The sequence below is a fragment of the Medicago sativa genome, chromosome 1, assembly GCF_051527215.1.
Source record: "Medicago sativa cultivar Bolivia chromosome 1, Bolivia_mono, whole genome shotgun sequence".
Lineage (NCBI taxonomy): Eukaryota > Viridiplantae > Streptophyta > Magnoliopsida > Fabales > Fabaceae > Medicago > Medicago sativa.
In genome coordinates, this window is record NC_140749.1 from 28747080 (window position 1) to 28761031 (window position 13952).

At 41.6% G+C, this 13952-nt stretch overlaps 2 non-coding genes and 1 pseudogene across 2 annotated transcripts; all 3 read right to left on the bottom strand.

Moving 5' to 3' along the window:
- Positions 1-2135: 2135 nt before the first annotated feature.
- On the bottom strand, positions 2136-2437 carry LOC146954062 (signal recognition particle RNA). The gene has a single exon (XR_015025047.1).
- A 1568-nt stretch (positions 2438-4005) lies between these two features.
- On the bottom strand, positions 4006-4307 carry LOC146954063 (signal recognition particle RNA). The gene has a single exon (XR_015025289.1).
- Positions 4308-6056: 1749 nt separating this feature from the next.
- On the bottom strand, positions 6057-6467 carry LOC146954064 (signal recognition particle RNA; annotated as a pseudogene).
- Positions 6468-13952: the final 7485 nt, after the last annotated feature.

The window sequence follows — 13952 nt, forward strand, 5'->3', positions numbered from 1 at the left end:
AAAATGTGGCTTTGTCAAGCCAATGCACAATATGCAATGTATCTCTCCATAAATTAAAAAAAAATAAGGATAATAAATATGGAGGTGACAAATTACAATATCGTCTTACTTCATGAACTAAATATAATTACTTTTTTTTGGGGGAAAAATAATTAATTGTTCTCAAAAAAATATAATTATTTGCAGTTGATCATAATCTCACCACAAAAAAAAGACCATAATCTTTTATTTGTAAACATATATTATCACAACTCTAACAACCGTGCTTGCTATTTAATTAAATTTTCAACAAATAAATGGATTGAATAGAGATTATAGACTTAAAAATCGGGTGCCATTAATGTTTTCTTTCCTTAACGAGCAAAAATTGAGCACAAAAAAGTAATGGTTCAAAGGCTAGGCTCACCGGGCTTAGTGGTCTGGAAGTGCAGCAGCCTGTGGTCCCTCCACATTTGTAAACATATATTATCACAACTCTAACAACCGTGCTTGCTATTTAATTAAATTTTTAACAAATAAATGGATTGAATAGAGATTACAGACTTAAAAATCGGGTGGCAATTAATGTTTTCTTTCCTTAACGAGCAAAAATTGAGCACAAAAAAGTATTCTTTCCTTAACGAGCAAAAATTGAGCACAAAAAAGTAATGGTTCAAAGGCTAGGTTCACCGGGCTTAGTGGTCTTGAAAATTGAGCACAAAAAAGTAATGGTTCAAAGGCTAGGTTCACCGGGCTTAGTGGTCTTGAACTTAGTGGTCTTGAAAATTGAGCACAAAAAAGTAATGGTTCAAAGGCTAGGTTCACCGGGCTTAGTGGTCTGGAAGTGCAGCAGCCTGTGGTCCCTCCACTGTTGGGAGCCAGAAAAATATAATTATTTGCAGTTGATCATAATCTCACCACAAAAAAAAGACCATAATCTTTTATTTGTAAACATATATTATCACAACTCTAACAACCGTGCTTGCTATTTAATTAAATTTTCAACAAATAAATGGATTGAATAGAGATTATAGACTTAAAAATTGGGTGCCATTAATGTTTTCTTTCCTTAACGAGCAAAAATTGAGCACAAAAAAGTAATGGTTCAAAGGCTAGGCTCACCGGGCTTAGTGGTCTGGAAGTGCAGCAGCCTGTGGTCCCTCCACATTTGTAAACATATATTATCACAACTCTAACAACCGTGCTTGCTATTTAATTAAATTTTTAACAAATAAATGGATTGAATAGAGATTACAGACTTAAAAATCGGGTGGCAATTAATGTTTTCTTTCCTTAACGAGCAAAAATTGAGCACAAAAAAGTATTCTTTCCTTAACGAGCAAAAATTGAGCACAAAAAAGTAATGGTTCAAAGGCTAGGTTCACCGGGCTTAGTGGTCTTGAAAATTGAGCACAAAAAAGTAATGGTTCAAAGGCTAGGTTCACCGGGCTTAGTGGTCTTGAAAATTGAGCACAAAAAAGTAATGGTTCAAAGGCTAGGTTCACCGGGCTTAGTGGTCTGGAAGTGCAGCAGCCTGTGGTCCCTCCACTGTTGGGAGCCAGAAAAATATAATTATTTGCAGTTGATCATAATCTCACCACAAAAAAAAGACCATAATCTTTTATTTGTAAACATATATTATCACAACTCTAACAACCGTGCTTGCTATTTAATTAAATTTTCAACAAATAAATGGATTGAATAGAGATTATAGACTTAAAAATTGGGTGCCATTAATGTTTTCTTTCCTTAACGAGCAAAAATTGAGCACAAAAAAGTAATGGTTCAAAGGCTAGGCTCACCGGGCTTAGTGGTCTGGAAGTGCAGCAGCCTGTGGTCCCTCCACATTTGTAAACATATATTATCACAACTCTAACAACCGTGCTTGCTATTTAATTAAATTTTTAACAAATAAATGGATTGAATAGAGATTACAGACTTAAAAATCGGGTGGCAATTAATGTTTTCTTTCCTTAACGAGCAAAAATTGAGCACAAAAAAGTATTCTTTCCTTAACGAGCAAAAATTGAGCACAAAAAAGTAATGGTTCAAAGGCTAGGTTCACCGGGCTTAGTGGTCTTGAAAATTGAGCACAAAAAAGTAATGGTTCAAAGGCTAGGTTCACCGGGCTTAGTGGTCTTGAAAATTGAGCACAAAAAAGTAATGGTTCAAAGGCTAGGTTCACCGGGCTTAGTGGTCTGGAAGTGCAGCAGCCTGTGGTCCCTCCACTGTTGGGAGCCAGAGTTATTCGCTGCTCTGTGAAACCAGCCTCACGCAGTTCCCTCTCGTCTAAGGACCAAGAGACATAGACCTTCGCCCATGTCCCGTGGCACAACTCTCAGCTTGGAGCGGGCAGGCCAGCATATTGCAGCTAACAGACCAGCCAAACAAGTCGTAGCCACGTTCCATCACTTTGGTGCTCCCACTTGGGTCACAAGTTGGCCCCACCCAACTCATCAAACAATCAAGCCTGTTAGATTGTTATATAAACTTGATTTTTTTATGTTCTATCCGATGTGGGACATACAAATGCTTTGACCAGTCATGCTATTTCCTTCCCCAATTTGTTTGTAATTACAAACAAATCTTTTAAGCAAATTTCAATTAACCATTATCCATATTATTGTGTTCTTCTGTTCCTTTCCTTCTACTCTTATAATAAGTTTTACAACCAGTGCAGAATACAAATGTATTCATATTCACAATATAATTTACTTTCAATTTGAGTAACGCTCTATAAATATAGAATGCCTCAATGCTTCGTTATATATCCTACTTCCGTCATCATATACCATAATTGTGTTTAATAAGATAAACCATAACAACTCTCATACTTTGACAACGTTCCAGTGCTAAGTTTGGGTAAGACATGGCAAGCAATGCCATCTTCCAAAGGAAAAACAGGTACATCAAAAATAGAAGAAATCTTTATGATACAAAAATACATTGTTAATGGAATCAATTGAATAGTTATTTCATAGCCTTCGACCCATCATCTTTCTTAGACCTTCTAGAGGATCTCCCTCTTGATCAAAAAAACTTCATCGAACTGCCATACATATCATCAATTATTTTTTATAATCAAAATACAACTTTATGAACACATATATAAGGTATTGAATTATTATGTGCGACTAACTATAAGGCTGCTAATTTTCTAAACACATTCGAATGGTACTGAGTTATTTTTTGAATATAGTTGAATTGTTAGCACTAAAGAGAGAATTGAACTAATTCACGGCGGTTTAAGTCTTGCAAAACATATAGAATTCACCCACGTCACAAAATGTCGTAGCATGTGCATGAAATTCAACCTATCTCAAAGATTTTGATACCATGTTGTTTTAGGACTTTCAACTAACCAAATAAGAGTCGTAAAAGATGCAAAATGCTTTGATCACAACTGCTTTAGCATAAATTAGTTCTTAAAGAAAAACTCTTGAAGCTTTTTATAATCCCTGTAACATTTCAGGATTTTGAATTTATTCTCTTACAATTTTATTTTCTTTGATTTTTAGACTATATAATATTGTCGGAGTTAAACATATTGAACTTGAAAAAACTAAAAATGCATAACGATTTTGAGATCCTTCTCATCCAATGTGATAAAATGTGGCTTTGTCAAGCCAATGCACAATATGCAATGTATCTCTCCATAAATTAAAAAAGAAATAAGGATAATAAATATGGAGGTGGCAAATTACAATATCGTTTTACTTCATGAACTAAATATAATTACTTTTTTTTGGGGGAAAAATAATTAATTGTTCTCAAAAAAATATAATTATTTGCAGGTGATCATAATCTCGCCACAAAAAAAAAGACCATAATGTTTTATTTGTAAACATATATTATCACAACTCTAACAACCGTGCTTGCTATTTAATTAAATTTTTAACAAATAAATGGATTGAATAGAGATTATAGACTTAAAAATCGGGTGGCCATTAATGTTTTCTTTCCTTAACGAGCAAAAACTGAGCACAAAAAAGTATTCTTTCCTTAACGAGCAAAAATTGAGCACAAAAAAGTAATGGTTCAAAGGCTAGGTTCACCGGGCTTAGTGGTCTGGAAGTGCAGCAGCCTGTGGTCCCTCCACTGTTGGGAGCCAGAGGTATTCGCTGCTCTGTGAAACCAGCCTCACGCAGTTCCCTCTCGTCTAAGGACCAAGAGACATAGACCTTCGCCCATGTCCCGTGGCACAACTCTCAGCTTGGAGCGGGCAGGCCAGCATATTGCAGCTAACAGACCAGCCAAACAAGCCGTAGCCACGTTCCATCACTTTGGTGCTCCCACTTGGGTCACAAGTTGGCGCCATCCAACTCAGCAAACAATCAAGCCTGTTAGATTGTTATATAAACTTGATTTTTTTATGTTCTATCCGATGTGGGACATACAAATGCTTTGACCAGTCATGCTATTTCCTTCCCCAATTTGTTTGTAATTACAAACAAATCTTTTAAGCAAATTTCAATTAACCATTATCCATATTATTGTGTTCTTCTGTTCCTTTCCTTCTACTCTTATAATAAGTTTTACAACCAGTGCAGAATACAAATGTATTCATATTCACAATATAATTTACTTTCAATTTGAGTAACGCTCTATAAATATAGAATGCCTCAATGCTTCGTTATATATCCTACTTCCGTTATCATATACCATAATTGTGTTTAATAAGATAAACCATAACAACTCTCATACTTTGACAACGTTCCAGTGCTAAGTTTGGGTAAGACATGGCAAGCAATGCCATCTTCCAAAGGAAAAACAGGTACATCAAAAATAGAAGAAATCTTTATGATACAAAAATACATTGTTAATGGAATCAATTGAATAGTTATTTCATAGCCTTCGACCCATCATCTTTCTTAGACCTTCTAGAAGATCTCCCTCTTGATCAAAAAACTTCATCGAACTGCCATACATATCATCAATTGTTTTTTATAATCAAAATACAACTTTATGAACACATATATAAGGTATTGAATTATTATGTGCGACTAACTATAAGGCTGCTAATTTTCTAAACATATTCGAATGGTACTGAATTATTTTTTGAATATAGTTGAATTGTTAGCACTAAAGAGAGAATTGAACTAATTCACGGCGGTTTAAGTCTTGCAAAACATATAGAATTCACCCACATCACAAGATGTCGTAGCATGTGCACGAAATTCAACCTATCTCAAAGATTTTGATACCATGTGGTTTTAGGACTTTCAACTAACCAAATAAGAGTCGTAAAAGATGCAAAATGCTTTGATCACAGCTGCTTTAGCATAAATTAGTTCTTAAAGAAAAACTCTTGAAGCTTTTTATAATCCCTGTAACATTTCAGGATTTTGAATTTATTCTCTTACAATTTATTTTCTTTGATTTTTAGACTATATAATATTGTAGGAGTTAAACATATTGAACTTGAAAAAACTAAAAATGCATAACGATTTTGAGATCCTTCTCATCCAATGTGATAAAATGTGGCTTTGTCAAGCCAATGCACAATATGCAATGTATCTCTCCATAAATTAAAAAAAAAATAAGGATAATAAATATGGAGGTGACAAATTACAATATCGTTTTACTTCATGAACTAAATATAATTACTTTTTTTTGGGGGAAAAATAATTAATTGTTCTCAAAAAAATATAATTATTTGCAGTTGATCATAATCTCACCACAAAAAAAAAGACCATAATCTTTTATTTGTAAACATATATTATCACAACTCTAACAACCGTGCTTGCTATTTAATTAAATTTTCAACAAATAAATGGATTGAATAGAGATTATAGACTTAAAAATCGGGTGCCATTAATGTTTTCTTTCCTTAACGAGCAAAAATTGAGCACAAAAAAGTAATGGTTCAAAGGCTAGGCTCACCGGGCTTAGTGGTCTGGAAGTGCAGCAGCCTGTGGTCCCTCCACAATAGTAAACATATATTATCACAACTCTAACAACCGTGCTTGCTATTTAATTAAATTTTTAACAAATAAATGGATTGAATAGAGATTACAGACTTAAAAATCGGGTGCCATTAATGTTTTCTTTCCTTAACGAGCAAAAATTGAGCACAAAAAAGTAATGGTTCAAAGGCTAGGCTCACCAGGCTTAGTGGTCTTGAAGTGCAGCAGCCTGTGGTCCCTCCACTGTTGGGAGCCAGAGGTAGTCGCTGCTCTGTGAAACCAGCCTCACGTAGTTCCCTCTCGTCTAGGGACCAAGAGACATACACCTTTGCCCATGTACCGTGGCACCGTGGCACAACTCTCAGTCGCTGCTCTGTGAAACCAGCCTCACGTAGTTCCCTCTCGTCTAGGGACCAAGAGACATACACCTTTGCCCATGTACCGTGGCACCGTGGCACAACTCTCAGCTTGGAGCGGGCAGGCCAGCATATTGCAGCTAATAGACCAGCCAAACAAGTCGTAGCCACGTTCCATCACTTTGGTGCTCCCACTTGGGCACAAGTTGGCGCTACCTAACTCAGCAAACAATCAAGCCTGTTAGATTGTTATATAGACTTGATTTTTTTATATTCTATCCGATGTGGGACATACAAATGCTTCGACCAGTCATGCTATTTCTTTCCACAATTTGTTTGTAATTACAAACAAATCTTTTAAGAAAATTTCAATTAACCATTATCCATATTATTGTGATCTTCAGTTCTTTTCCTTCTTCTCTTATAATAAGTTTTATAACCAGTGCAGAATACAAATGTATTCAGATTCACAATATAATTTCATTTCAATTTGAGTAACGCTCCATAAATATAGAATGCCTCAATGCTACGTTATATATCTTACTTCCGTCATCATATACCATAATTGAGTTTCATAAGATAAACCATAACAACTCTCATGCTTTGACAACGTTCCAGAGCTATGTTTGGGTAAGACATGGCAAGCAATGCCATCTGCCAAAGGAAAAACAGGTACATCAAAAATAGAAGAAATCTTTATGATACATAAATACATTGTTAATGGAATCAATTGAATAGTTATTTCATAGCCTTCGACCCATCATCTTTCTTAGACCTTCTAATAATTATATAGTTCTGATATACTGCATTGAAAGTTAAAAAGAGAATGCAATTGTTGAGTCAATATATGCATTAGAATATGAATGGAAATATAAATAGATATTGAATGCATACAGCTGGTAGTGCGGATACAGCTGGTAGTCCAATCTTATGGGAAAATAAACTCAGCAAAACAAAATCCTAAGAAATGGAATTTTATTCCATTGAGATAATCTACTAATTAACGTAAAAATTAAAACGTACTTTCTCTGTTTGAAAATGTGCGTCGTTTTAAATAAAAAAAATGGTTTCAAAATGAATGTCACTTTCAGTTTTCAATGCAATAATAACTTTTTCTTTTTAATTGTATCCTTCAATTAATATTTGATCGTACCTGATCAGAAGGAGACTGCCGGTGCTTTGAATGCAGTGGTTGTGACGGTGGTGGAACGCGTCAGGATGCTTCTTGGAGCAGATGGGGGGTGTGTACCTGCAGGCACTCTGACGCTCAAGTCAGTAGAGATCAGAGAGTGAGGGTTTTAGAGGGAGATAGAGTTCTACCTTGGGGACTGCGGTGAGTCCCCTATTTATAGAGGTGGAGGGCTGCAGAGCCGTTAAGGAGGCACACCTGGCTCTGGCGGTTACGAAATCGTAGGAAGTGTAACCGCCAGAGATTTTATTGCGGGAACGTGCACAACGTGCAAGAGAGACGTTGGGGTTCGTTTGAACCGGTCTCTTTGCTTCGTGCACCCCCCTTCAGGCGAGGGGGTACGTTGTGAGCAATGATGCCAAACGTGGAGTTTGGGCTTTGAATGATATTGGGCCTAAGTAAATGGGCCAAGAATCTCTTTGGCCGGTTCAGAACAGTAGCCCCCCAAGTCATTGCTCTTAATAAAGAGTGATGACTTAAGTGCGGGCGTTTTGCTCGTAAGGAGCCGATCTCAAAGGAAATTCAGTTGGTATGTACTCCCGTGCTAGAGGTAGAGATGGATCTCGTTAGCGGACTTATGTGTGCCTTGATTTAGGGGATCATTTGCGAGGCGGACTGAGAATGCTGAGGCTTTGGGCCAGATAGGCTCGCCTGTCTCGAAGCACTTGTTCTCCCTCTAACGATGTAAGTTCGCCTGTCAATGTGGCAGAGTCCGGTGTACGTATGTTCGGCGGTGAGATCGGATGGAAAGATTCCCTCGTCGGGCAGTTTGGTCGGATGTCATTCCGTAATTAATGCCAGCATCTCGAGGAAGAAGTTGAGGGGACATGACCTTTAGTTTCTGAGTGACACGTGTGTAGGCTGTTAGTAGCACTTGAGTGCCTATAGTTTCCAGCGTGTTCTTGGGTTGTATTTCCGAGGTGCCATCATCACCGTTGATTGGATCCTGATGTTTGGAGAAATGTAGTGAAGGATCATAGCCCTTGGATGAAGGGGTATGATTGAATCTGGGCCGTCGAAGCAGTGCTTTAGAGGAGGAGTAGTGAGTGAAGGGATGCACCAGATAGACTTTGTGACTTTTGGGTTGTTCGTGCAACGAGTATAAATAGCTCCACTGTTGTTTTGGAGAGTCACTGTATTTTCAAATTTCTCAGAGACTTAGAGATTTCTCACAGTTTCCACAGGCAAAGTTCTTTCGAGTTTTCGCATCCCAACCGCAACTTCAATCTCTTCTTCCTCACAGGTAGAGTTCTGAGACTCATTTCTTTTACTTTTGTATTTTAGTTTCTGTTCTGCTTTAAGAAACCGTAGGAATGCATGCTTCTTAGGGCAGGAGTAGTTTGACTCGGTGGTTTCCGCCGTTGGTTCAGGCGTTTTCCACCGTGCATCAAAGAGTTTGTAGGTATGCTGTCTGTTTTCTGTTTAGTGTTTAGAGAAACATTGGCGGCAGGCTTGTGCTTCTAGGGTTAGGGTTAGCCGTAGCGTAGGCCTTTTTCACTGTTTTAGAGTGCCCCTGGACCTTCTAGAATTTTTCTTTGCGATTGAACCCCTTTAGCTTCGGAGAAGACGATATTGACCTTCTCCCTGTTTTCCTCCTTCCAGGTTTGATCGAGGTGAAAACTTAAGGGACACAGGAGCAATGTTCGTTGATTCTTGGATAAGCGGGGAGATCTTAAGGGCGGCATCCCACTTTGCGGTAGACGGCGCTGGGGTGGTTCCGCATTGTCCAATAGGGAGGAAAGAAGATTGGGAGATCCTCCTCCCCAAGGCTGCGGACCGAGTATACTCGCGTTTCCCAAGAGATCGTTTCCCCATGTATGAAGCGACTTTTAAGGAAGTGGGTTTTAGGCTTCTCTTTTCCTCTTTCCAGACCGGTGTTCTAGAGTGGCTGGAGGTGTGTCCCTCCTAATTGAGACCCGACTGCTTCGCCTATAAGTCAGTTTTGAGTTGGTGTGTCGCTTCCTCCGACTTTCTGCCTCGAGAGACCTCTTCTTTGCTATCTTCGCTGTCCGACAGAATCTGGACACAGATGGCGGTTGCAGCTGGGTGTCGTTTTGTCAGCGCACCTCTCTCTTTGAGGTTTTTGGTGCCGGTGTTGCCGAGTTTTGTGAGAGGTTCTTCCTGGTGAGGCCTCGAACGGAAACATCGCTTCAGAGCGTCTCGAAGATGGTCGATAGGCCCCGCGGGGGGGTCGGTGTCGCGCCTGCGCGCGTCCCTCGAATCCGTTATAACTGGAGTCGTGACCATCTGAAGCATGAGCCCACCATGTATAGGATTAGTTATGACAAGTTGACCGAGCGGGATAAAGATAGTTTCGCCAAACTAGTGGGGTTTGTGAACTTTTTTCTCGATCGGTGGTGGTCGATGATGGCGGCGATCCGGTGATGGATTTGCGAGGAAATCCTGTTACCAAGCCCCGATTGATTGATACCCGTTCTTTGGTGTTTTCCAAGGATCCTCTAGCTTTTCTAGGTATGCTAGCGCTGATGTGTTTTTCTTTACCGCTTTGAGTTCCTGACTAATGATTCGTCCTTGTTTTTCACGTGCAGGAAAGATGTCCCATATCCGTTCCCTAGTGAACAAGGCTAACCAGAAAGTGACCGGTCAAGGTAGTGGCAGCAGAAGAAGAGATGAGCAGCGAGAGAGGACGGCGGATGCGTGGTTCCCTGCTCGTTTGACAGATGATCCGGCGGAGGAGGAGGAAGTCCCCTTGAAGAGGAGGAGGACTGCTGCCCTTGACAAGGGTAAGCAGGTTTAAGTTCAGGACGTTGCTCCTTCCCGGGGTGTTCCTCCTGCTGACGAGGGCTTGTTTCAGCTACCGAAGGTGTGGTCCCAGTCAGATCGCTTTGGTCCTCGGGCTTCTATGTACCTTGGCGATTCTGAGCTGAAGGCCATTCGTGACTTGGGCACTGCTGGCCGGACTCGTGCTGTGATCGAAGGGGTTGTTGGTGCTATGAGGGCCTTGGAGGTCGCCGTCTTTCTCAACAACTCATCCATGGAGGAAGCTGTTCGAGCAGATGCTCTTGCTCGCGAGCGGGAGGTGACGACCAAGAGAATAGCTGATCTTGAGGCGGAGGTGGCCGCGCTGAAAGCGAGCGCCTCCGAGAATGGCAAGATAATAGCCTTTCTAGAGGAGAAAGCTGAAGTGTGGTCCCGCTGCCGTCGTGAGCTGACCGAGGTCCGTACCAAGTTCGCTGCAGAGAAAAGGGCTCTGGAAGATGCTCTTCGTGACGCAACTCAGCCTGGTGAGGATGAGACAGAGGATACGGCAGTGCTGGGTCGTCCTGCCTTGGTGTACAGGCAAGAAGAACTGGAGAGGAACCTTGTAGGTGCTGCTCGTCATGGTTTTGACAATGCTATCGAGCAACTCAAGGTAGTGAACCCTGGCGTACAGCTCTGTGAGGACGAGCTTAGCTTTCTGAAGTATGTGCGGAATGGTGAGATTGTCGACCAAGACGACGAGGGGCATGTCTGAAAAGCCCGGGCTTTGTGTTGCCCTGTAATATATTTTGCTTTCTCTTGACTGGCCTTCGTACCTCTGACATTATACAATCCTTTGTGGCTTGTACGTTTATTTTCCCTTTAAACATTTGTTTCCGAAATGCATGATTTATTTTCTGGTATGATGTTTTGAATTTTGCATGCTCGTTGTGTGAGGCTTTATTACTGTTTGAAGTATTTGTTGAGAGCAAATTATCTATCTATCTTGTATGTTTGACAGACTGTAATAATTCGTACGCTCTTAGCTGCTGTCGAGAGCGGATTATCTATCTGCCTTGTGTTTTTGACAGATTGCAATAATTCGTGTGCTCTTAGTTGTTCAACTTTCGAACTTGTCTGCTTTTGGATCGCAAAGCTCTTTAAGTTGAGTATAGCGGGACAGGCTACCCACCCACGGTCATTATTTCGACGAAGTGACTTAATGACTGGAGAGTCTTGTACGCCCGCCCGGCGTTTGGTAGCTTTGACTTGATGAAATCAAAGTTGTGCCTTTTGCTTTCCAGGTAATAATTCACTTCGCTTGGAAAGTTTTTACCTTTGCGTAGTTTTGCAAGGAAGAGCTCAAGCAAGAAGTTTTCTAACCGTTTACGCGGAGTATTAGTTAGAAGTGTTTGCACATCCAAGAGATTGTTTATCTGAATGTGTGTCCAAAGTTATGGACGTGTAACAGCGGATGAACGAGAGAAATTTTTCTAAGTTCCCTCCACTGAGGCGTGAAACACCCATCGCGAGCTGGGGTTCTACCTAACATGCCGAGCAGTGATGTCGCAGCGGTAAGCGTACATACTGAGGAGTAAGAGAATTTGTTATGTAAAATCCTCTCATCCTTTTTCTTTTTGGATTCGGAGTGGCACGACTTTCCTCTTCCGTTTATTTGCTCGACGGGGAGCGATGAGTTCGTTGTATCGAACTAAGTACATACATTAGAGTGAGTTGTCGTTGTTTGCCATCTAAGTGTAGTACTTTTTGAGTTTTTCTGCATTCCAAGTCCTTGGAATTGCATTTTGATGGAGGTCTTCGAGTCCGTAAGCTCCAGTCCTGGTCTTCATCCGGATCCTGAAGGGGCCGTCCCAGTTGGCGGCGAGTTTCCCTTCTTCGGAGTCCTTCTGGTTTCGCCGGAGGACGAGGTCGCCTACTTCGAATTCTCTTTTGATGACTTTCTTGCTGTGGCGAGCATCTATTTTCTGTTTTAGTGCTGCCTCTCACAAGGTTACCCCTATCCTAACTTCGTCGACGAATTCGAGTTCTTCACGTAGATTTGTCGTGTTGGCCGGGAAGTTAGTGCTGGCGTCCGTACGCCATGTGAGTTCGGTTAGCTCAATGGGTAAGACCGCTTCCGTCCCGTACGTGAGTCGAAAAGGTGACTCGCCAGTTGTGGAATGGGGAGTAGTTCTGTAGGCCCAGAGGACTGCGTGTAATTCCTCCGCCCACTGTGTTTTGGCCGCGTCTAGCCTCCTTCGTATTCCTCGCAGAACTACCCTGTTTGCAACCTCAGCGAGGCCGTTGGCTTGAGGGTGTTCGACGGAGGTGAAGCTTTGCTTGATGCCGATATTCCTTAGGTAGTCCTGGAACCGTTGGTCCATGAACTGTGTACCATTGTCGGATATCACTAATGCTGGCACTCCGAATCTTGCTAAGATGTTTCTCTTGAAGAAGCGGAGTATAATTTTAGCTGTGATTTTGGCCAACGGTTCTGCTTTGATCCATTTGGTTGAGTAGTCGATTGCGACGACCAGATATTTTAGTTGCCCAGCGGCTTTGGGGAATGGTCCCAGAAGGTCGGTCGATGCCCCACCATGCGAAAGGCCAAGGTGAGACCAAGGACGTTAGCTCAACAGGGGGTGCTAGGTGCATGTCCCCGTGTCGCTGGCATTTATCGCAGAGGTTCACGTAGTCTTGGGCGTCTTTCAGCATGGTAGGCCAGTAGTATCCTGCTCGTAGGGCCTTTTTTGCGAGAGCTTTTGCACCAAGATGTTGTCCGCAGATGCCGTCGTGGATGTCGGCAAGGACTTCTTGGGTCTCATTGGGTCCTAGGCACTTGATTAGTGGAATATTGAAACCTCTTTTGTACAAGGTTCCTTCCACTAAAGTGAATGAGCAGGCCTTCCGTTTCAACCTTGTCTGTTCTTACTGATCGGTCGGGAGCTCGCCATTCTCTATGTATCGAGAGATGGTCCCCTCCAATCGTCCAGTCCGATGATCGAGTTGACCTCTTGATGCAGAGTCCCTCTATTCTGGATGCTTGGCTCGCCGAGGACCTCTTGTATTACTGTCTTGTTTCCGTTCGCAGTTCGTGTACTTGCGAGTTTCGAAAGAATGTCTGCCCGAGTATTCTGTTCGCAGGCAACGTGAATTACTTCTACGGCGTCGAATTCTTTCATTTTCTCTAGTACTAACTGGACGTACTTTTGGAGGTGGTCTTCTTTTACCTGGAACTCTCCTGTGACTTGGGAAGCCACTAGTTATGAGTCGGTAAAGATTTTCACCCTTGTGGCCCCCATGTCTTTGGCGGTTCGCAAGCCAGCTAGGAAGGCTTCGTACTCTACAGTGTTATTGGTAACAGTAAAAGACAAAGCGAGGGAAATTTCGACAACGATACCTTTGTTGTCTTCGATGATTATTCTGGCTCCGCTTCCCTTGGCGTTAGATGATCCATCTACAAAGACGGTCCATTCTTCAGGGCTTTCCTCAGCTGGGAAAGTCATTTCAGCGAGAAAATTGGCGAACACCTGAGCCTTTAGTGCCTTTCTGGATTCGTAATGAATGTCGAACTCGGATAGCTCGAGTGACCATTTCATCATCCGACCAGCCACGTCTGGACGACCCAGGATCTGCCTGATGGGTAAGTCCGTCCGGACTACCACCGTGTGCGCTAGGAAGTACTGCCTTAGTCTTCTGGCTGCGGTGAGGAGTGCGAGGGCCACCCTTTCAATCCTTTGGTACCTTGTTTCAGGCCCCAACAATAATTTGCTGGTGAAGTATACTGGTTTCTGCCCCTCCGTCGTTTCTCTGATGAGGACG